This window comes from Peromyscus eremicus, chromosome 12 (genome assembly GCF_949786415.1).
Source record: "Peromyscus eremicus chromosome 12, PerEre_H2_v1, whole genome shotgun sequence".
NCBI lineage: Eukaryota > Metazoa > Chordata > Mammalia > Rodentia > Cricetidae > Peromyscus > Peromyscus eremicus.
Genome location: NC_081428.1, coordinates 35,257,022 through 35,279,473, shown reverse-complemented (window position 1 = coordinate 35,279,473; position 22,452 = coordinate 35,257,022).

Here is a 22,452-nt window from a genome sequence, read left to right as displayed (position 1 = left end):
CTGCTTAAAAGCCTCTAGTTCCTGGTCCTCACACCTTATATTCCTTTCTGCTTCCTTCCATCCTTTCCTGGAATTAAAGTCATGTGTCCTTCCAAAGCAAAGATATGAGATCTCAAATGCTGAGATTAAAGGTGTATGCCACCACCCCTGGCTCTGTTCCTAGTGTGGCCTTGAACTCATAGAGATCCAGATGGATCTCTGCTTCCCAAGTGATAGGATTAAAAGTGTGTGTGCCACCACTGTCTGGCCTCTATGTCTAATCTAGTGGCTGGCTCTGTCCTCTGATCTCTATATAAGTTTTATCTGTTAGAGCACAAATAAAATATCACCACATAAAAATATGAGCATTTCTCTCACACTTTAGAATTTCCAGACAGGAATTATGACTTGATCCAAGAAACCAATGATATTAAAGTGTATTAGAACATCGAAAAGACCACTGATTTAACTTAATTTTAATGTAGTACATCTTTTTGTTTCATATCGTTGGAATGTGTCACAATAGTTGCTATTTTTTAGCATCAAAGGTAATCAAGTTTACCATTCAGCCTTTAAATAATAAGGAACCCCCAAAATGTGGACTACAATAGTTGCCTATCCTTGAAATTATCAGGTTGATACATTGACTTGGCTACTCTTAGCTGAGATTAAGGGACAGTATAAGTTAGGTAGGTCCTAGTTCTTTCAAAGCTTGGTTCTGTGTTGTTTGTTGAGGTTCATCTGTTTTGAGAGTTCTCTTACAGATTTAATTCACAATGCATGCCCACAGCTTACACAGCACACGGTGACCTTGTCTTGCATCAGCTCTAAACAGTATTTATCTGCTGAGGGAATTTACCTGGTTTATACCACAGCGTGGCAAGATAAGTGTAATCATTTATTACACTTATGCTAGACAGTAGTCCACCTAACAAACCATAAATTAGAGAAAACAAGAGACATTTTCTTTCCTGTTTATTTCATTAGTGTCCTAATATTTAAATTAGTTGACAAATTTAAAGATGCAAATAAACTAGAAGACAAAACTATTATCACTAGAAACATGGACTAAACTATCAACCCAAATTTACTAAAATTGTTCTAAGTAGGTATAAAAGAAGCAAAATTTAGCCGGGCGGTGGTGGCGAACGCCTTTAGTTCCAGCACTTGGGAGGCAGAGGCAGGCGGATCTCTGTGAGTTCGAGTTCGAGGCCAGCCTGGTCTCCAAAGCGAGTTCCAGGAAAGGCGCAAAACTACACAGAGAAACCCTGTCTCGGAAAACCAAAAAAAAGAAGCAAAATTGTTTCAGTGACAAAGATATGAATTTTAACTGAGTAAAGTGTGCTTATTTTGGATAAAGGGAAATAAAGATCAATAGATAAATTTAGTCAGTAAAATATGATAATATTCAAATAATGGTTTATTTCTCAGAGATTTTAGAATCCGCATCAGACAAGCATGAAGAATATAGTTTTTGTATCTGTCATAAAAGAGGCAGATATTCAGAATGAATTAGCAAGGTAAGAATGAGCTATGATGAAATGGCTATGATTTGAATGTTCTCACTTTTGTAGATTCGATTGAGGATTTGTTATGATTTCATGTATAATGAAGAAGCAGTGTGCCTTTTACACAGGGATATCACAGGTATAGATAAAGTCCTTTAGAGTAAGTACAGGGGCAAATACAAAGATGAATAACAAAATAGTGATTGGGTTTTGAAATGTTACAATCAAGATTATCTTTCACAAAAATAATCCTTCGGAACTATTATTTTGTTTAATTTTTAACTTAGAGAAAAATAGATTTAGTTTTTTTTTTAATGATTGTAAGGGCTTTGTATCTATGAAAATGATCCACTTATACTTTAAATATGGTGGATCCTAAGAGGAAAATATTATGTCAAATGAGTTTTTAAAAGGTAAATTTATCTCACAAAATAATACTATACTGATGAATCAACTTGCTCTGTGAAATATTTGCCACAATATTGTAAATAGTAAAAATATATGAGAAGTCCCTATAGACACATATTGCAAGCATAAAGAAGTCCTTGGGTATACATGGTATGTCTTAATTAACTGGTAATAGCATGGAAAGAAAAAGGAAAATGTCACTAGCTAATGCCAGTAAGAGTAAGTTATTCATGAAGCAGCTGCTGCTATCTGAAAAAGATGTACAGAAAACTGCATTATGTAACATGAATATTAGGTTAATGTGAATTTACAAAGAGCTATAGGAGATAGGCTCATTCTAGTTGTGACTCTAGCTAGCATAATGAATGGCACTGTAAATATATTTTAAAGGAATAATTCAAACAACACCGGAATCATTTGTATTATTTATAATAAAAAATTAACAGGACAAACTAAGTGGGAATTATTTGTTGAAGAAATTTCATAAACTAATATATATTTATGTCAACATTGAGTGAGGTTGTAAAAACTACAAGGAATTTTAATGATGTAATGCAGGAGTTTTGATTAAGTTTTATTCAATATTAATGCTAGTTTAGAGAAAGGATAGATAAATTCAACAAAGAAAAAGTGGGAAAGAATATGCCAGCTATATGTTATATTAAAATATACAAGTGTGTAATAATCTAGCCCAAAACACTAGATGTTTTATGGAAGTTAATCAATAGTTTTCTATGCCAGGATTTCCCCCCACTGATCATAAATGGGGTAGTTTAGCATTAAAGGGTAAAGTTAATGAGCAAATGAAATTTATGTGATCGACTGTGTCTAATTAAATGTACAGCCAGATGTCGATTTGCAGTTCATTTGGAATGTAATCATGGTTAAATGATACACTGTTGCTTTCATTATGTTTATATTTATGTCTTAATATTCCTTGATATATCTCTATATAAAATTTTATATTATTCTCTAGCATGAATTACTGAATAAGTTGTTTTTTGTATATTAAACATATAAACATACCTAATTTCAATATGAGCCCATCAAACTGATATCTAAAATTTACACTATAATCTAATAGTTAAATCCATGAAAATTATTAATAGACAGGCTATTTATAGTCCTGCATAGAAGGCTACAGATATTGGTATCTATTGGTATCTATTTCTTAGGTGACTTGTTTGTGTAATATTATTATAGAACTCAAAAACTTATGTTGTTGCAAATGTAAATGGATGTTACTTTTCATTAAGACCTTATATTCCTACTAGTTCTAACTTTGGAAAACTGAATGAAAAATATTTTCAGAATATATGTTCAAAATCTCATGTTCAATATTGCATTCAGTCAGTTTCTTTCATGGTGTACAATAACAAATTATTGCATTAATTTTGAATTCCAGAATCAATGAAGGACAGTTTTCTCCCACATTTGGTATAGCCTTTTCTTTTAATTTAGTAATAGAAATAAGATGACAGCAAATGGATTTCTTTTAATTTTTAAACCTAGATTTCTAGATAATTTTTATGTAAATTTTGACCACTTGATAATATTGTGTAAATAGTTTAAATGTATTGAATATTTAAATGTTTTATCAACCTAAAATGTGGAAGTTACTTTTATATGTTATAAAGATAAACTCTATTATATGTGTAAGTAGGTTATAACATTTAAATTTGCAAAGTGTTCAAATTATATATATATATATATATATATATATATATATATATAAAATGTTCTGCTGTTACAATATTTTTTCAATTACATATTATATAAACCTGATTCTCTAAGATGATGTCATCTCATTATGTTTTGAATTCACTCTTTAATACAAATTTTGGTGTTGTTTATCCCTTTTCTCTCCCACTCTTTCTGAATTGCTCTCCTTCATTTCCTCATGTAAGTGCCCTCCATTTTTCTATACCTGTTTCCTAGCACCTGTAGTCTATTATTCACCTCTTGAGAGCTCCGTCTTTTGCTTCCCCATTGTTTCTTTAAACTTTCCTGTAACTCAGGGTTGTATTCTCACTTCTACAGTTTCAGAGCTAAAATCGACAAATAAGAGAGAACATGCAGCAGCAGCATTTCTTTTTAAAATTTTTATTGTTCAGAAATTGTCTATTCATTTTACATACCAACCATAGATCCCCCTCTCCTCCCGCCCCGCAGCCTACCCCCAACCCAGCCCCCATTCCCACCTCCTCCAAGGCAAGGTCTCCCATGGTCGAGAGGGTGCCTGAACTGGCTTACTCTGGTAATTAGAATAGTGAATACCCTAACTGTCATCATAGAGCCTTCATCCAGTAACTGATGGAAGCAGATGCGCAGACCCATGGCTGGGTACCAGGCCAAGCTCCAGGAGTCCAATAGATGAGAGAGACGGGGTGGGGGGGGAGTGAGTGAGTGAGAACGAGAAACAGAGAGAGACAGAGAGAGACAGAGACAGAGATAGAGAGACAGAGACAGAGACAGAGAAAGAGACAGAGAGAGAGAAGGAATTCTATTAGCAAGGGACATTGAAATCACGATGGGAAAAACATACAGAGATGGCCAGCCAAATTAGTGGACACGCATGACCTGTGAACCAATAGCAGTGGAACCCCCATGGGACTGGACTAGGCCCTCTGGTTAGGCTAAACAGTTGTTTAGTTTGAATTGTTTAGGGGGGCCCCAGGCAATGGGATCAGGATCCATGAGCCCAGTGCCTATGGTGGGCACCAAGTTCAGCCTTGGTGCAGTGGGGAGGGGCTTGGACCTGCCTCAACTGAATGTAGGAGCAGCATTTCTAGGTGTGGATTACCTCACTCAGTTTAATAATTTCTAGTTTTATCCATTTACCTGAAAATTTCATTTCTATTCACAGGTTAATAGTGCTCCCTTCTGTATATGTATCAAATTTCATTATCTATTTATCCTTGAAGCATATTTAGGTTCTTGTTATTTCCTAGCTATTGTGGATAAAGCAGCAAAAAACACAGTTTGGTAAGTTTCTATGGAGTAGTATGTTGAGACCCTTGGACTTAAGCCAAGAGTGATATACCAGGGTCATGTACTTTTAGCACTGGTTTTCGGGGTGACTACAAATATTTCAATGTCACCATTAGTGAATGAGTGTTTCCCTGTTTCAACATCCTTTCCAGCATCGATTGTCAGTTGTTTTCTTAACTTTAGTCCTTCTAAGTGGGAATCCAGAGTTGTGGAGCATCAGCCCAATGGATGTATCTAAAAGTAGTTTAATTTCTATTCTGCTGATTGGTAGAAATGTTGAAAATTTTTTTGAGCTATTACTAAGGTATTAGTCTTTCTTTTGAAAAACCGTTGGTCACGTCAATAGCCTACTTTTAATTGAATCTTTTTTTCTTGATTTTTTAAAAGTCTATAAATTCTAGATGTAAATCTTTAAAACATATATAGCTGGCAATGATTCCCTCCCACTCTGTAGGCTCCCTATTCACTGAACTGATTATCTCCTTTGCTGCATTGTGGTTTTATGAGGTCAGGATTTCAAGCTTACCCTTGACATCTTAGATCCAGTTGGAATAGATAGTGTGTGTACTTATACACGCAGGCACATGCACACATATGCATACATACACATAATGTCAATTATAATTAAAAGATAAGAGATTTTTAATTAATTTGAGAGTAGGAGGGATATGGGAGGAATTGAAGGTAGAATAGGGAAGGGGAGAATAAGATATAGTATTCATATGAAATTATTAACAAATAAAAGTACTTTTCAAAAACATTTTTCTCAATAATAGCTTTAAAATTTTCCCCATTGGGTGTTTGATTTTGTTATAAAATTTAAATCTCTACTATTTACAAAAATACTTTATTATTATTTTAGTTCATATTGTATACTGTAATTAAATGTTTTTACTTAGTTTTTGCCTCATTTTAACTTTAAAATATTTGTATCATTGTCCTTTATCTTTACAGAAATTTTGAAGTAGGTGCATATTTATTTTTGTGGTTGTTCCATCTGACAATTAGCATTGCAAAATTGCTATAAAGGTATAATTTATGTAATCATTGTCAATTCAATATTTATATTCATCTCTACACTCTTTTCCTCTGTCTTCTCTGTCTATTGTATATATTAATTTGCTCCAATCAAAACTTTTCCCAATGTTTTATTATACTAACTTGTTATTCTTATCTATTTCTCATTTCAATATTATTCTGTTTTCACCAAGGAAGATACTATATATCTTTAAATAATTGTAGATTGCTTAGTGCTACTAATACTGTTAGCTGACCAAATTCTTATATCTATGGCTCTTTTAATCTTTATCCAAGACAACTTCCATTTCTCTTCTGAATGTGTTTCAAGGAAATAACACTCATATTTAGTGTGCAATCCCATGGAAATCATTTACTTTTCATCATACAATCTGAATGTAGAATCAAGGAGATGGCTTGGTCGGCAAAAGCACCTGCTACCAAGACTGATAATCTGAGTCCTATCCATGGGACCTACATGTTGGAGGTAACTGATATGGTAAACTCATACTCTGATGTCTACATGAGAGCCATGCTGTTTGCATGTGTGTGTGTGTGTGTGTGTGTGTGTGTGTGTGTGTGTGTGTGTATGTATATATGTGTGTGCAAACATGAAAACAAATTACACACTAAATAACTATAGTAAAATTTGCAAATAATGTTTCAAAATGTTTCAACTATTACTGCAGAAACTACAGGTGGTTGGAAAACATATTTATAATGATAATTAGAATTTTAGTTTTTCCCTAAAAGACTTCTTAGTTTAGATTTCATCAAAATGCTTTCTGTAACAAAATGTTGGAACAAGGTGGAAATCATTTTTTGTAGTGAAATCCATTGGTATTGCTGCGGAATTTTCTGGTCTGTTGATGTCTGTAATAGCTGCTGCATTCTACTGCCTCTGACTTTGACCCAGAGTTTCCGCAGATGATGCTGGATTTAGCAGACCGTGTTGCAGCATGCACATTGACAAAGAACCAGAGGTTCAGAGAGCTACATGACACACACACTAGAGTCAGGATAGAGATCCAGAGAATAGATGACCTGACAGTGAAACCTAATAGGAATGCTTTGAGTCAATGTGGGATATGAGGCAATGTGAAAAGAAAGCAAAGACATTTTAATTTCTAAGGATGAGACTCAATAGCAGTCATGGAGCTAGTTAAGATAATAAAAATAATTTGAAATTACTGGGTAATTTGCATTAGGATATATTGGAACTACTCTCCCAAGGCTAAAATGATTCTTTGGTAGCAAGCTAAATACACACACAGGGGTGTTGCATTATATTTTGTACACTCGTGTGCCATCCCAAACCCCCAGAGTCTCTCTATTTCTTCGCAGTATAATGTCCTATTCTCAAAATAAGACTTAATATATTCAGATATAATAATTACATGATTCAAAGAAAATTACTAAAATAAACCAATTTCTTATCATATGTATATAATAAATTAGTCACTTGTATAGATGCCTATTTGTTGTTCTAAGTGTTCTCACTATTTTTTTTTGTTGTTGTTTAGCCTCATAATGGCAAAACCACCTCTTTCTCAGAAAACAAATCAACTAGTCAAAAAATCATGTCTTTGAAACTATTATTTAGATCACTTTTGCAAAAGAGATTTGAGAGAATAAGAAGCTTATGATTGTGATCATGAATGGCTTTATGAATCTATGCTAAAACTATTGTTAATGATTGTGTATGTTCGTTTGAGAGGAAATCAAGGCAGCATAATGAACATAGACACAAATGATTTTTTTGTACGGCAAACTTGAGACTATGTTCTAGGTTACTGAGGACTGGATACTACCATGGACCTCAACTTCCTCAGAGTCAAAGGACTTTACAAATCAATGACAGAGAGGCATGAACCAATTTTTTATTTGATCAAGATACCTGTACAGGTTTGAATTGTTTTAATTTCTTTCTTTATCATAGTGCAGATAGTTCATTTGAAAGGTTTAACATGCTAAATAAAACATTTTCTAGTTTATCAAATTTATTAGTAACTCCAAGAAAAACACGTAAAACTAAAAGAAAACAAATCCATTAACAGATCTTACCCTTACAAAGTTTCAATGATAGGTCAGAGGAACATCCACCTTGCAACTCATAAGTAGGTACATCAACCACCCCTGGTAGTGGGCTTTCTATTTAATTATCCACAGCTTCTGAATGCAGCCTTTTACTAGTCATGTATGCGAGCTTCCTCTAAACTGTTATTAACGAAAATTACATTAAAAATTTTTTTGTTTCTAAATAGTAATTTACGTGTTGATTGTCATATTCTTTTTTTGGGGGGGTAAATTAAGAGACAACAGTGTTCAATATTATTCTTCAGTAAGAATACTCACAAATCAAAAGATAAATGTGACTATTGAGTATGTTGAGAAAAGTAATCCATCCCATAATATTGGTTAGAATTTGTAATTACTGCAGGTATTGTACAAAAAGTATCAATAATTTTAAAAAACATATTATGCTATTATCAATTATACTACAGTAGAATTGCTGTTTACTCCCATAATAGTAATGCCTCTATTGTACAAACAGTCCCATATTTCCTGGTAGGCTGATCTCAAAGATGATAAAATAAGTCTGCCTAAGTGACATTGGTACTTGCTATCTCTGTGTCAGCACTCTATTTAATTAGCCAAGAAAAGGAAATAAACTATGTCTTCACCAATTAAGCAATTGAGGAAGGATTAAAGATTGTGTGATACAAAAACAACCAAATACTGATTAGCTTTGAAAAGAGAAAAAAATCTGTTATTTATAATACTAAAGGTTAATTCATATTCTTTGTGATATAAAGAATCTAGGAATTGAAAGACATATACTACATGAGCTCATTCACATGTGAAATCTCAGAAATCTCAATTTCATGGAAATTGAGAGATGAGTGGTTATGGAGAATAGAGAGGAGAGTTAGAGTTAAGAAAGATGGCTCTATGTGCACCAAGTTACAATTCAGTAGAACATGACAATGTACATCAACCCATAGAGGGATGATATATAATCTCTGTGTCAGAAAAAGGCACAGTTAATGATTCTAGGGAGAATTCTTAATATCTGTTCCATGAAGACATCGCAAGTGTTTGAGGAGATAAATAAATTTTCTTATTTTAAACATTGTATCTGCATCTAAACATCATATGGCAACCTATTAATATGTAAAATTTTATACTTTTATGTATTATTTATAAATAAATTTAACTTAAAAATAATGAAAGAAAACCAATTTTACTTGTCTTTTGATTTATTATTTATGACTGAGTTGTGTTTTGCAAACTGTGGTTAGCACTCCACAAATAAACAAAAAGAAATTAATTACTACCTTAATTAGTATCCATTAAATTGTTGTTAAAACAGATTTTAGAAGTCTTCCTGTACAGTAGTTCTCTGAATTTGTGCCTAGACAAATCAGTAATAAAAGATAAAGAATTTTTTTTTATTTTTATGGAGATGTGTTAATAAAATTCATGCTATGTTAATATTAGAATGTATTTTTGAGAATGGCTATTGTAGCTAATAATCAAGAGGCAGTTAATAAACTTTAAAACATGTTTTGAAAGAATGATGCATTTTAATTAAATAACAATATAAAACCTCAATTTGATTTGTAATTCCAACCTCCTAAGAGAAAGAGATAGGATTAAAGAAGTTGTTTTAAAAACAGATGGGCCAGAATAAGGGTTTTTAAATCCTCTATAATTAGCATATAATGCCAATGATTATATCCATTGCAAATATAAAAATACTGTAAATGTTTTCATAAATTTGCATTATGTCTCATATTTAGGACATGGATAGCTAGCCTGTTATTTGGGTAAGAGAAATAGCAATTTAATGAAAAACAAGTATTAAATAAATAATTCAATATTATTGAAACACTAAAAATAAAAGAGCTTATCATGTTTATATTCAGGGAATATCTTCTAATATTTGAAATGTACAATTTTGTTTATTTGGAATTTAATGGGCAGAGATGAAGAAATACAGACCATTAGAACAATAAAGCTTCTTTCTAAATAATGCTACATGTGCAGTTACTTTCTTAACCATTGAAGACAAGTTACTCACATACAATGGATATTTTATAGATAAATATTATATAATTCATTTCTTTTTAAATAATATTCAAGTTTTCAAATTATGAAGTTAATTTATCATATTCTAGTGCTCTTATAGAGCACTAATCTTCAAATCACACACAACAAGTAATTACCACACTCAAACATTGATGAATTGAAATTGCATCCTTTGGAATTGTGTGTCATGTCTACATACGTCGATTCGTGAAATGAAATTGAATGAAGCTAAGTTTTCTCTCATTTCTAGTTTTTCTTTTCTTAATTTTCTAGTTTACCATTCACTTAATGATCTGCAATATACTCCTTGCATAGTATATATTTCATTCAAATTCCTTTCAAAGAAATGTAAAATAATCCTTTCCAGTGCACATAGATCGTTAAAGTCACGCTTTTCTCATGTTCAGAAGCAACAGTCCCCATAGTGCCCGTCTTCCGTGACAAAACCCACGCATCTTTTTGATGCTAATCTAGACGGACACTCTCGGCTCATGAAAGAATCATCATTGCTAATCAAATCAGAGAGAAAACCCACCACTCTGCACCACTGGGGACGTTTCACGTTCTGAATATTTCATAAGACGGGAGCCCGAGCTGCAGTAGAAACTCTCAACAGCTTCAGGTTGCGTGCAAATGTTTACTTAAAACATTCTAGCACAGTCCAACTGGTGTGCTACAACAGCACCGGTGAGCCTGGAGTGATCTTTATAAATTATGGTAATTACTCGTGACATGACTTTTGCTAGGTCACAGCGGCTTGCTTGGTCCCTCTGGCTTTGCCGGCAAATTTCTCCACTTGCAAGATTAAGTGGGCAGGGTGCCACAGGAAAGTGGATGTGAACACAATGACAAATGTTTGTTGTGACTGCTTAAAACTGAACTCAATTGTTGAGCTGCAGAAACATCCAAACACAATCAAGGACTGATACTAAGCCTCAGAGTCAGGAGACTACAGGCAGGCATAGCTCTTGAAATCTTGGGAAATGCAATCAGTTTGACAAAATTTGCAACACTAATGTTCCCTTCTTTGACTTACGTTGTCTTGCTACTATATTCTGCATGTTAAAAATAATTGCTTCTACATGTGTAGGAAAAAATACAAAAAATAAAAGAATTTGTGGTTTTTAGAGATTACCTGTCAATGTCTAGATCAGTATTTGAAGTAATAACTGTAATCAAAGCTTAAAACATCAAGCTAAATATCAACGAATCACCTTGATGTGGCATGGTTCGAAGTTTAATAAGAAATTAATCTATGTAAGTATGAACCAATTGAAAACATTTAATTGACAAGCTCCAGAAAACTTTCTTTCCCCGCATAATTCCTCCTTTTCATTTTCTTAGAGTTAATCACGGCGACTTCACATTCTCAAAGCAGCATAATTCATGTCACATGTGAATTTGTAAGTTGTGTAAGTCAAATGGAACTAATTTTGAAATTTAGTTTAAATATATATCTTACTATTTTGTAGTTTAAGTGTTATTTGGAGCCTATAATTGTAATTGTTAGTAAAAAAAAAAGAACTTATAAAGAATTAATGATTCGTTCTAAGGCAAATGATGTAGCACATATCTTACTGCTTTAAAATCTCTGATGTGAGGCTGGAGATATTGCTCAGTGGTTAAGAACTCAGGCTACTGCATTGTAACTCCACTTCCAGACACTCATGCTCCCTCTCAGCTTTCATAGGCACTGTACACATGTGGTGGTGCATTTACATACATGCAGATAAAATATTCATACGTATAAAATAAAAATAAAACTTTAGAAATAAAATAAGAACAAATATGTCTAGGATAATGAACTGAATAATATAATATATTCATGTGTGAGTAGAAGTAAATATCTCTTTAATTTTAAGATGTATAATCACCTCTGCAGGTGTGTAAGTGGAAATGTTGGTTGTTCTCATTAATAGCCAATTAATTGGAAGGGTATGACATTGGAAGAAAATTAAAAGGAGTATAAAATTAAGATACTCAAATTAATGCATAAAGAATAAAACACAGCACTCTCATGGTATCAGAAGGTGCTATGAAAGCAGCCAGGAGAGAAAAGCACTCAATATTCCTAGCCAACAATAGATCCTGTGAGCCAAGACAAAGACTGGCCCTGAAAGTATCCCCAATGATACAATGCTGACAACTTTTAACTTGGGTGTAACCAATGCTGTCTTATAGTCCAATGGCTCACTCAGTAGGACAGATTCAGGCCTAGTACTACAAACCTATCTAAATACTCTTGGCTGATGAGGACATGGAAGCCTGAGAAGAGTTTAGTACTACCACATTTCTTAATCAGTATAAATTTTAGCTGCATTCTAATACTTGCTTTTATTACAATAGGTAAGTGTAGCTTTCATAATCAATGAAGAAGTTTTCCTCACCACAGAAAAAGCTATAGAGACTCCTATCTAGTCAAAATGCTGAGAATAAACAAACTTGTAGAAACCAGTCCCAACTGGTACAGCACAATCAACACCTGTATGTAAGGCTCTGGGGAAATCATAGAAGAGAGGTTAAAAAAAATTGTAAGAGCCGGAGAATCGGGATACCAGCGGTGAGAGGATGTCTTCTAGCAATTACAGGGATGCTATTCATGTGAAATCTCAGCAATAAGACTTTGCAAACAAGATCTGCATAATAAATGCATGAATGGATGTGCCAACATGGAAAGGGTAACTTTCACATTATCTCACACTTAGATGTAGGCTAAGGCAATTATGAGTTCTTAAACAGTGAAAATCAGTTTTCTGTATAATGAGCCATGAGATAGGTTATCTAATCCCATACGGCTGTCCTTAGACTCATGTGCATACTAGCAACATTACATGGACTTAGTATGTTATATTTATGGATCTTAACAATAATAACGGCAGAAGAAGTTAAGAGTCAAAAGGCAGTGGGAGAAACCTGGGAGTAGTTGGAAGGAGAAAGGAATAAAATGATAAAACTGAAGTATTTATGTATGAAATTCTAAAGAAAAATGACAATTTTTTAAAAAAAACATTAAGGCAAAAATTATAAAAAAAAGAAGAAAAGCACACAAAAAACAGTCTGCTTTGTGAGGGCCAAAATCATCTATTATGTTTAAAGTACATTAAGTTAATAAAGTGAGGAAAATTTATAATCAAGGCTAGAATAATAAACATATGAAAATCTAATGCTGAATATGATGTATGGATGAAATGATGTAATGGTATAAACTAAATACTTAAGAAAAATGTCTATTTCTACCATGAAACCATTCAAATACATTTTTCCTTCTTTAAGTATTTCTTTTTGTAACAGACAAGGACCCCAGTGATAGCAATTGTGAATGCTGTGTAAAAGATATCAAGTTTGGTCTGCTGCAAATACTCATGTATTCCAAGGCATCAAGTCCCAGTAGCTGAAGGAAGGTTGAGATACAGCTTTAGGCCAGGCGTTGGTGGCACATGCCTTTAATCCCAGCACTCGGGAGGCAGAGCCAGGCAGATCTCTGTGAGTTCGAGGCCAGCCTGTGCTACCAAGTGAGCTCCAGGAAGGGCGCAAAGCTACACAGAGAAACCCTGTCTCAAAAAACCAAAAAAAGTTTTGTGTTTTCAGGGGATTCCCAAGTGTGCGAATGAGTCACATTTCTTGTGTTTTTTCTTTGGCTACTTTCCTTCTGTTTGTTAATTTTATCCTATTCCAACTTGTTAGATTTTGTTTTGTCTTATTTTATTTTATTTTTATTCCTTAGAGCCTGTTTGTTTTCTAATGAGAGACAGAAAGGAGGGTGAGCCAGCTTGTAGGGGGATCCAGGTTGGAGGGGAAGTAGAGAGGAACTGGGATGATATGAGGAGTGGAGAATCTTAACCAGAATATATTGTACGAGAATATAATTTATTTCAATAAAATTTAAAAATAATACATATTTTACTGCATTTGGCCTAAGATAGCATTTGGTTCTGATCCCAGTCTAGAAAGTAGTAGTCATTTTCAGTACATCAAGTGAATGTTTGAATTGAGTGCATTTGCTCTCAGAGCCCATATCAACATATCTGTCCTCGTGCATCTCTGTGTTACTTTGAATCTGCTTAGAAATCAATGAAAGCGCTGCTCAGATAGATCTTCCATCGCTGTGGTTTGAATCTCTACTGTCCTAAAACATTCATGTGCTAAATTCTTGGCCTCTTTCTTAAGGTGCTATTTGCTGATTACAGTATTTACTAGATAGGGCTGTTGGAGAAGGTATAGTCATTGGGTCCTTTAAATTGGTTGTTGGATACTGAATCTCAATCTTTCTCCCTCACCCCACTCCTCTCTATTCCTCTCTGTCCTCTGTCTGTGTCTGTCTGTCTGTCTGTTTTTATGCCAATAACATGCAGTTTTTATTACTATAGCTCTTGATAAAGCTTGAAATTAGGGATAGTGATACATCTGGAAGTTCTTTTATTGTACAGAATATTTTTTAGCTCTCCTGGGTATTTTTCTTTTCCATATGATATTGAGTATTGTTCTTTCAAGGTCTGGAAAGAATTGTATTTTCATTTTAATGGGGATTGAATTGAATCTGGAGATTGCTTTTGGTAAGATGGCCATTTTTATTGTGTTAATCCTACTGATCCATGAGCATGGAAGATTTTTTACTACCTATGAGATGTGCTGGGGTTTGTGTGGCCTAGAGATTGAGGGTCTAGCCTAAAACTCATTCCAGGAGAGTAAGTCCACCTATGACACTTCCTGTAGCACCAGGACCTACACATTGAATGATTCAGAGACCTAGGATAGAACCAAACATAACTGAAGGGGGGGGGAATGTCAATGTAATGATGCCTAACAATATTCTGCTATACCCATAGATTGATGCCTAGCCTAACTGGCATCACCAAGGCTTCATCCAGCAACTGATGGAAACAGATGCAGATCCCCAGCCAAATATTAGGTGGAGCTCAGGGAATCCTGCAGAAGAGGCAGAGAAAGAATTGTAGGAGCCAGAGGGGTCAAGGACACCACAAGAAAACTCAGAGAATCAATCAACATAGACTCATAGGGTCTCACCTGAACCGACAACCAGTGAGCCTGCATGGGACTGACCTAGGTACTCCGTATATATGTTTTAGATGTGTAGCTTGACCCTCTTGTGGGATTCCTAACAGTGGGAACAGGGGCTGTTTCCAACTCTTTCACTGGCTTTTAGTACCCTACTACTCTGCACTGGGTCTCCTTGTCCAGCCTCAATACCTAGGGAGGTGCTTAGTCTTACTGCAACTTGATATGCCATGTTTTGTTGATATTCACAGGAGACCTGCCCTGTTCTGAACAAAACTGGAGGAGGAATGGTTTGAGGGGGGGAACAGATGGAGTGGCGTTGAGAGGAGTGACTGGGAGGAAAGCAGGAAGGGGGAATTGTGGCCAGGATGTAAAATAAAAAAAAATTAAATTAAAAAAATAAATTACATAACACAAAGAAAATGGGTATAAAAAAAGAAAAGAATAAAAAAATAATAAAAACAAAATAAGGTAAAATAAAAATAAACAAATCTGAACAGGACAAAACACAAACAAACAGAAAAGCACCAAAGGAAAATCATAGGAAACACATATAGATGGAGAGGCTCACACGCTTTCACACACTGGAATTGTATAAAACCACAAAACTGGAAAGCATAATAGATAAGGAAAAGCCCAGACAAAGCATTATGAGATGAAGAAACCTCCACAAATACCAATGCATTCATTTTGTGTTGGCTTTCTACTAAGGGGCATGGAGCCTGACCATAAGAGTGGTTTGTGAACCCACTGAGACTTTGTTGGAGCAATCTTGCTCTTCCTTTGGGAGTAGTTATCAGTTGAAGATGCCTTCTCCATCAGGGGTGAGGGCATGTGAGGGCACTTCTCTCGGTGTTGGGATTGCATCTCCCTCAGACCAGTGCAGGCCTTGTGTGTGCTGCTGTAAGTCCATATGCACCATGCAACAGGTGCATCAGACCTGTTGTGTTTAGAAGGCCTTGACTCCTTAGTGTCTTCCTTTCTCATTGTCACTTACAATCTTCCTTCCTCCTCCTCAGCAAATTTCTCTGAGCCTTGATTCACAGACAAGTGTGAAAAGTCTCCATTAGTTCTTAATCACAATTAGATATCATTAAATAAGTACATAATAGTTTCCAATTTAACTACACTATATTCTGCAGAATGTTCTTGTTCATTCAGTGCATGTTTTCCATGTGAGTTTGAGAATAAAGGACTAAAGGTAGACATCTGAATAATTCCAACATCAGCTTTTATGGGTTATAATATCTTCCCATTGCTTCTTACAAAGCAGTAGAATAGTAGCTGCCTTAATATAATCACAATAGATATTAACTTATTGTAAATAACAGTCCCTTTTTAAATTATTTAAACTAAAATAACTTCAAAATATCTCCATCATATATTTGTATATGTAAATATATATAGTTACTGCCTTAATTTAAAAACAAGAGAGATTAATTTATTGTAAATAGCAGCCTAGCAGTCAGTCCATTCTTAAAATTATTTAATCTTGAATTTACTTCTAGATCTCTTTTTGGAGAGAGAGAGAGAGAGAGAGAGAGAATAATCTTGGAGTTTATAATAGACAACTGCATTTATTAGGCACTTAAATGGGAGAAAAGACCGTGATCCTCTGACACAAATCTTACTGGTTTCCTCACATCTGCATAAGTCCTGACAATGCTGACATTAAAGTTAAATGTCCCGTGGAGACTAACAGAATTTGGCACTCAATGGAGTCATCTTTAGCAACTAATGTATCTTGATTTTGGCATCTGAAAATACAGATATAGTCAGTAATATTTGAGAGAACAATACACAATTCTTTTCCAACTAACATTTTCAGTGATTGCTCTTCTAGCCTTGATGTAGGAGTGAATTATCTGTCTAACAGCTAGTGTCAGGGTGACAGATTTTACATCTATGCACACACCACACAAACATGCATGTGCATGCACAAACACACACACACACACACACACACACACACACACACACACACACACGGGAGGGGGAGAGAAAGAGAGAGAGAGAGGTGGCCATAATAATGCTTGGTTATAAATAGTGACTTTATTTGTTTGGTGTTGATGATGGCTATGTGTATATATAGAGAGATCCTGTCTGTGTTTCTGTGGGTTTGTGTATGTGTGTTCTTGACAAAAACAAAGAACTATAAATTTATAATGTATTTGTATCTTTTGTTAGTTTGTAGACTGTAATCAGTTCATAGATTAATATTTAATATCTTTTTTTGGGGTTTTCAAGACAGGGTTTCTCTGTGTAGCCCTGGCTGTCCTAGAACTCACTGTGTAGTTCAAGCTGGCCTCGAACTCACAGAGATCCACCTACCTCTGCCTCCTGAGTGCTGAGATTAAAGGCATGTGGCACGCCTTTATTTAGTATCTTAAGAAGAAAGCATCTAAGCATATGTCCTAAATGAAGTCTTATTCAATATTTATATTAATGCCTTATATACCATTCAGCGTAGTTGGCAATAAGACACACAGATTGCACAGAGCATATGTAGCTGAGGCAGGTGCAATAAATTTCGTGGTAGCATAAGTGGGAAAATGAACACAAAAGAAAACCAAGACCACGACAAGAAAAGGCTGTTCTCAGATGAGCAAAGGAGAAAATAATAATATCCTACTCTGCAGAGATTTGTAAGGTCAGGATCTTTGATTATAATTGGATATTGAATATGTTAAGACTTATATTTAATGAACTGAAATGATTGAAATAGGCTCATGAAAAATAGCTGGTTCATAACACTTTTGAGATTACGACTTAATCATACCTTATAACTATTTAAATCATTGGCTTAATTTTATAAGATAAAAATTTCAGGTTCTCAAAATATCATGTAGCAAAATGAAAGTAATTATTTCCCTGACCTCTGCTGTTAATCCACTTGTGTATTTCCACCTCCCATCCACGCCTCTTTTCACTGTACTGGGTCTTTCTACTGTAAAACTATTTCTACAGTCGGAGGCATGCTGATCATTGAGGTAGTTTCCATATTATGTGTATAGAATATACATAAACATGTGCGTATAAATTAATTGATAATTCTGGTTTAAGTGTTTGCATTACTTCCACCAAAAGTTCAAAGCAAACATCCTTTGGAGTTCTGATACGCAGTATAATTTGTCTCTGATGCACTATGATTCTGTATTGCATTACATTTGCTAAAGTAAAATACAACAAGCAAGGTGCCAAATAGACAATAAAATTTTGTATCTACCTACAAAGGCTGTAAATTCCATTATCAAGGCAACGATGTGTCACAATTTTGTGAAACCTTTTTCCTTGTTCATAGTTTACTGACTTTTTTTACACAGTATTATGGCACTAAAGACGTGGTGGCTGTATTGGTTCTCCTTTAGAAACACAGTATGTATTCTGTGTCTTCTGCATAGAAATTGTTTTATCTTAAAAACCCTGCCTTCTATGTTGAAAATTTTCAAAGTGAGTTGATGTAGTACAAGAATTCAAACTATTTATGAACAAAAAGCATTGATAAATTAATGCCTTTATTAGTTTTGCTTTTCTTATTTCAAAAAAACAAAACAAAACAAATAAAGTTTTCCTACAATAACCATGTAGGCTGCATGTGTTTTCATATCTCATGCTTGTAGAAAGATTAAAAACAGAATGTAAAGAACTTTTCTTCATGACTTGCTTTTCTGTACACCTTTAGAATTGGAAATGAAATTTTCTTTCTGCATTTTATTCATTTCTTAAAATTTCTTTAAGCATTTTCTTCTTTTTGGCTTAAATTTTCTGAACTCTATTATTATGTTCGCTGACTATTCAGAAATATAAAAGTATAAATTGAACTTTAACAGTTCTTGATTATCTTTACCATTCCATTTCTCTTTTGTCAGGCAAATTATTTTTTTCTTTAAACCAGTGGTAAACAGACAACTCTAGGCAAACAAGGAAAGCTGGGAGCAGGAGGGAGAGATGGTCTTCCCCAGGGAGGAGCACACTAATTGGTTGTCTAGTGTCAAATGACCATCCTTGAAAACATACATGCAATTTTATACTGAGTGAGCAGTTTATATTGAAGAACACACACACACACACACACACACACACACACACACACACACACACATATATACATACAAACATATACGCATGCAGTAACAATTAATGATGAAAGAGGCCACGAATTTGAAGGAGAGCATGGCGACACATGATGGAGGATTTGGAGGGGGGAAAGAGAAGGGAAAAATGTGATTACGTAGCCAGAAGATTTCCTGTGTCCCAGCCTGCTGGCGGTCAGAACAAATCTCTCCCAATCGCATCCCCCAAGTAAACACACAGAGGCTTATATTAATTATAACTGCATGGCCATGGCTCAAGCCTTTTGCTAGATAACTCTTATATCTTAAATTAGCCCATCATTGTTAATCTATGTATTGCCACATGATTATATTCTAATCTCAATAAAAAAGGAAGAAAAATGCCAGGTGGTGGTGGCGCACGCCTTTAATCCCAGCACTCGGGAGGCAGAGGCAGGCAGATCTCTGTGAGTTCGAGGCCAGCCTGGTCTCCAAAGCGAGTTCCAGGAAAGGCACAAAGCTACACAGAGAAACCCTGTCTCGAAAAAAACAAAACAAAACAAAACAAAACAAAAAAAAGGAAGAAAAACAGAAAAAAGCCTTTTCTACTGCTAATTTATTTGGAAATGATATTAACTTAGTATTGTTAGAAAGCAGACTAAGTTCTTGTAGCATTTATTAACAGGAGCATATAGTTTATTATGAACCAGTTACTCCAGACAATTTTACAATCTGAGAGTACACATTATGCCTACATATCCAGACACATATATTACAGAGCTTATATAATCTTACATGGAGGTTGACAATAAAGCAATGAAATCCCATTTCACTCAATATATAAAAAAATTTGTGTGTAACATCTTGCACCTACAGCATCACACTACATCTTAAATTTTAATGTTCTACTAGGACAAGACATGTAAGATATGAAATATGAAAACATAATTTTTATAGGTGTTTGCAATACTGTGTATGTTATTACAAACTGTCAGCATTAGGTTTAGTTAGGAGAGTGTACCAGAACTGTGGAATTTTCCGTGTCAAAGTGGCTTGTGGGCATGTCTGTAAGACATTTTCTTGACTGCCAATTGACATCAGCGGGCTCAAAGTGGCAAGGCACCATTCTTGAGAAGGTGGGCCTGGTCTTTATGAGAAAGGTAACTGAATAAGAGGTGAAAACATGCCTGTAACCTTCATTTCTTTACAATTTACTTCAGACCTGCCTTTAGGTTACGCCTTTAGTGCCCCACAGAGATGGACTTAATCTGTAAACTCAAATAAATACTTAGTTTTAAAGTTGCTACTGGTCATGATGTTTATCTCAGAAAGCAAACTGAACCCAACCATGACAAGACATGATGGAAATGTAATAGATCAAGTTCACTTTAATCCAATAATCTCATGGGAAATTGTCATACTGGGTAAGATCTCAGTTAATTCATAGTCACAAAATTGTAATGGTTTCTCCCGAACACCAGAAATTCTTACATTTCAAAGAATCTGTCATAAACAGTGTTGCCTATTACAAAATACATACAAAGTCCTGTTAATTACAGTGACCTGGCCTGTTCTTATATAGCAAGAGAAAAAAGTACTCTGAGTTTGGGTTTGTTATAAACCTTGTTTAATGGAAACTAATTGTATTTTATATTTTATTTTTTTTTAAATAATTGTTATCCCTGCATGTCCTTCTTAGGATCCTCTATGCTATCTAGCTTCTCTGAGGTTGTGGATTGTAGCCTGGTTATTAGATCAGGATTTATCCTTAGTGCATGAACTGGCTTTTCAGAGCCTGCTCCCTATGGTAGGATACCTCGCTCAGCCTTGATGAAGTGGGGAGAAGCTTGGTCCTGCCTCAACTTGATATACCAGACTTCGTTGACTCCCCATAGAAGGCCTTACCTTCTCTGAGTAGTGGATTGGAGAGGGTTGCGGGAGGAGGGGTGTGAATGGGAACTGTGGAAAATTTTAAAATAAAGAGAAAAAATAATTGTTATTCATCAACAATTGTACAGTTTTGAATTATAAAATAGAGAGCAATGAAAAATAGTTTTTCAGTGTTTTCAAAGTCCTGGCATATTACTCTTTGATATTCATTACATTAATACTTTCAAGAATCATCGGAATTTTTAAAATTATGTTTTAAATTTATGTGGTGATAATGTGTTCCCCAATATACTGTGAACACTAATAAACTTATCTAGGGTCAGAGAACAGAACAACCACTAGATAGACATAGAGGCTAGAAAATGGTGGCACACATGCCTTTATATCCTAGAATTCCAGAGGCAGAGATCCATGTGGATCTCTGTGAGTTCAAAGCCACACTGGAAACAGCCAGGCATGGTGACACATGCCTTTAATCCCAGGAAGTGATGGCAGGAAGCAGAAAGGTATATAAGGCATGAGGACTAGGAACTAGAGCTTGTTAAGCTTTTAGGTTTTAGCAGCAGTTCAGCTGAGATCCATTCAGATGAGGACACAGAGGCTTCCAGTCTGAGGAAACAGGATCAGCTGAGAAGTTGGAGAGGTGAGGTTAGCTGTGGCCTGCCTCTGTTTCTCTGATCTTTCAGTGTTCATCCCAATACCTGGCTCTGGGTTTGTTTTTATTAATAACACCTTCTAACAATTCTTGCTACAAATTTACTTTTAAGAATATTCACAATCTACAATTTAATTAGCCAAAATTATTGTTTTGCATGAATTATTTTGATAAAAATAAAATACTTTATATCCATTAAAGTCAAAACATATGGAAGTTCTTCCAAAAAGTTAAAAATAAAGTCTCCATATGGTCCAATCATCATATTTCTCAATATTTATTCTATAGAAATAAATAATTTTCTTAAAATGATACAATAATGTGTTCACCATAAAATGCATGATTACCTCCTACAACTTTGTGTGTGTGTGTTTAAATATAACATAAATGTGTATTATTTTATGAGTTTTTGCACTATTTCTACATTAGTCAGGTTTCCTGGGATATTGAAGTGGCATTAGTCTGCCTTGATGACATCAAGCTTCTCATCTCATTTACAAAGTAAAGGAAAACACTAATTTCTTCCTTTCATTGACCTAAAGATTCCCTTTCTCATCACCTATGCAGTGGTAAGTATGTAATGACTTCCTGTCAATACAGCAGACAACTTGCAATATAACGGATATTCTGTAAATGACAGCTGCAAATTTCTGGTTTTGACAAGTAACTTAGAACTGTGTAATGACTCCTATTTTTAAAATGTCTCAGATTCATAAAAGTACTTGGCTTGTGTTGTTCTAGCATTATTAATAAAATTAAAATTAGATGCATATCAAAACACTCAGTTGTTTTTTAAAATGGAAGAACATGATGTGTGAACTAAAATTGAAATGTTCTGGAATTC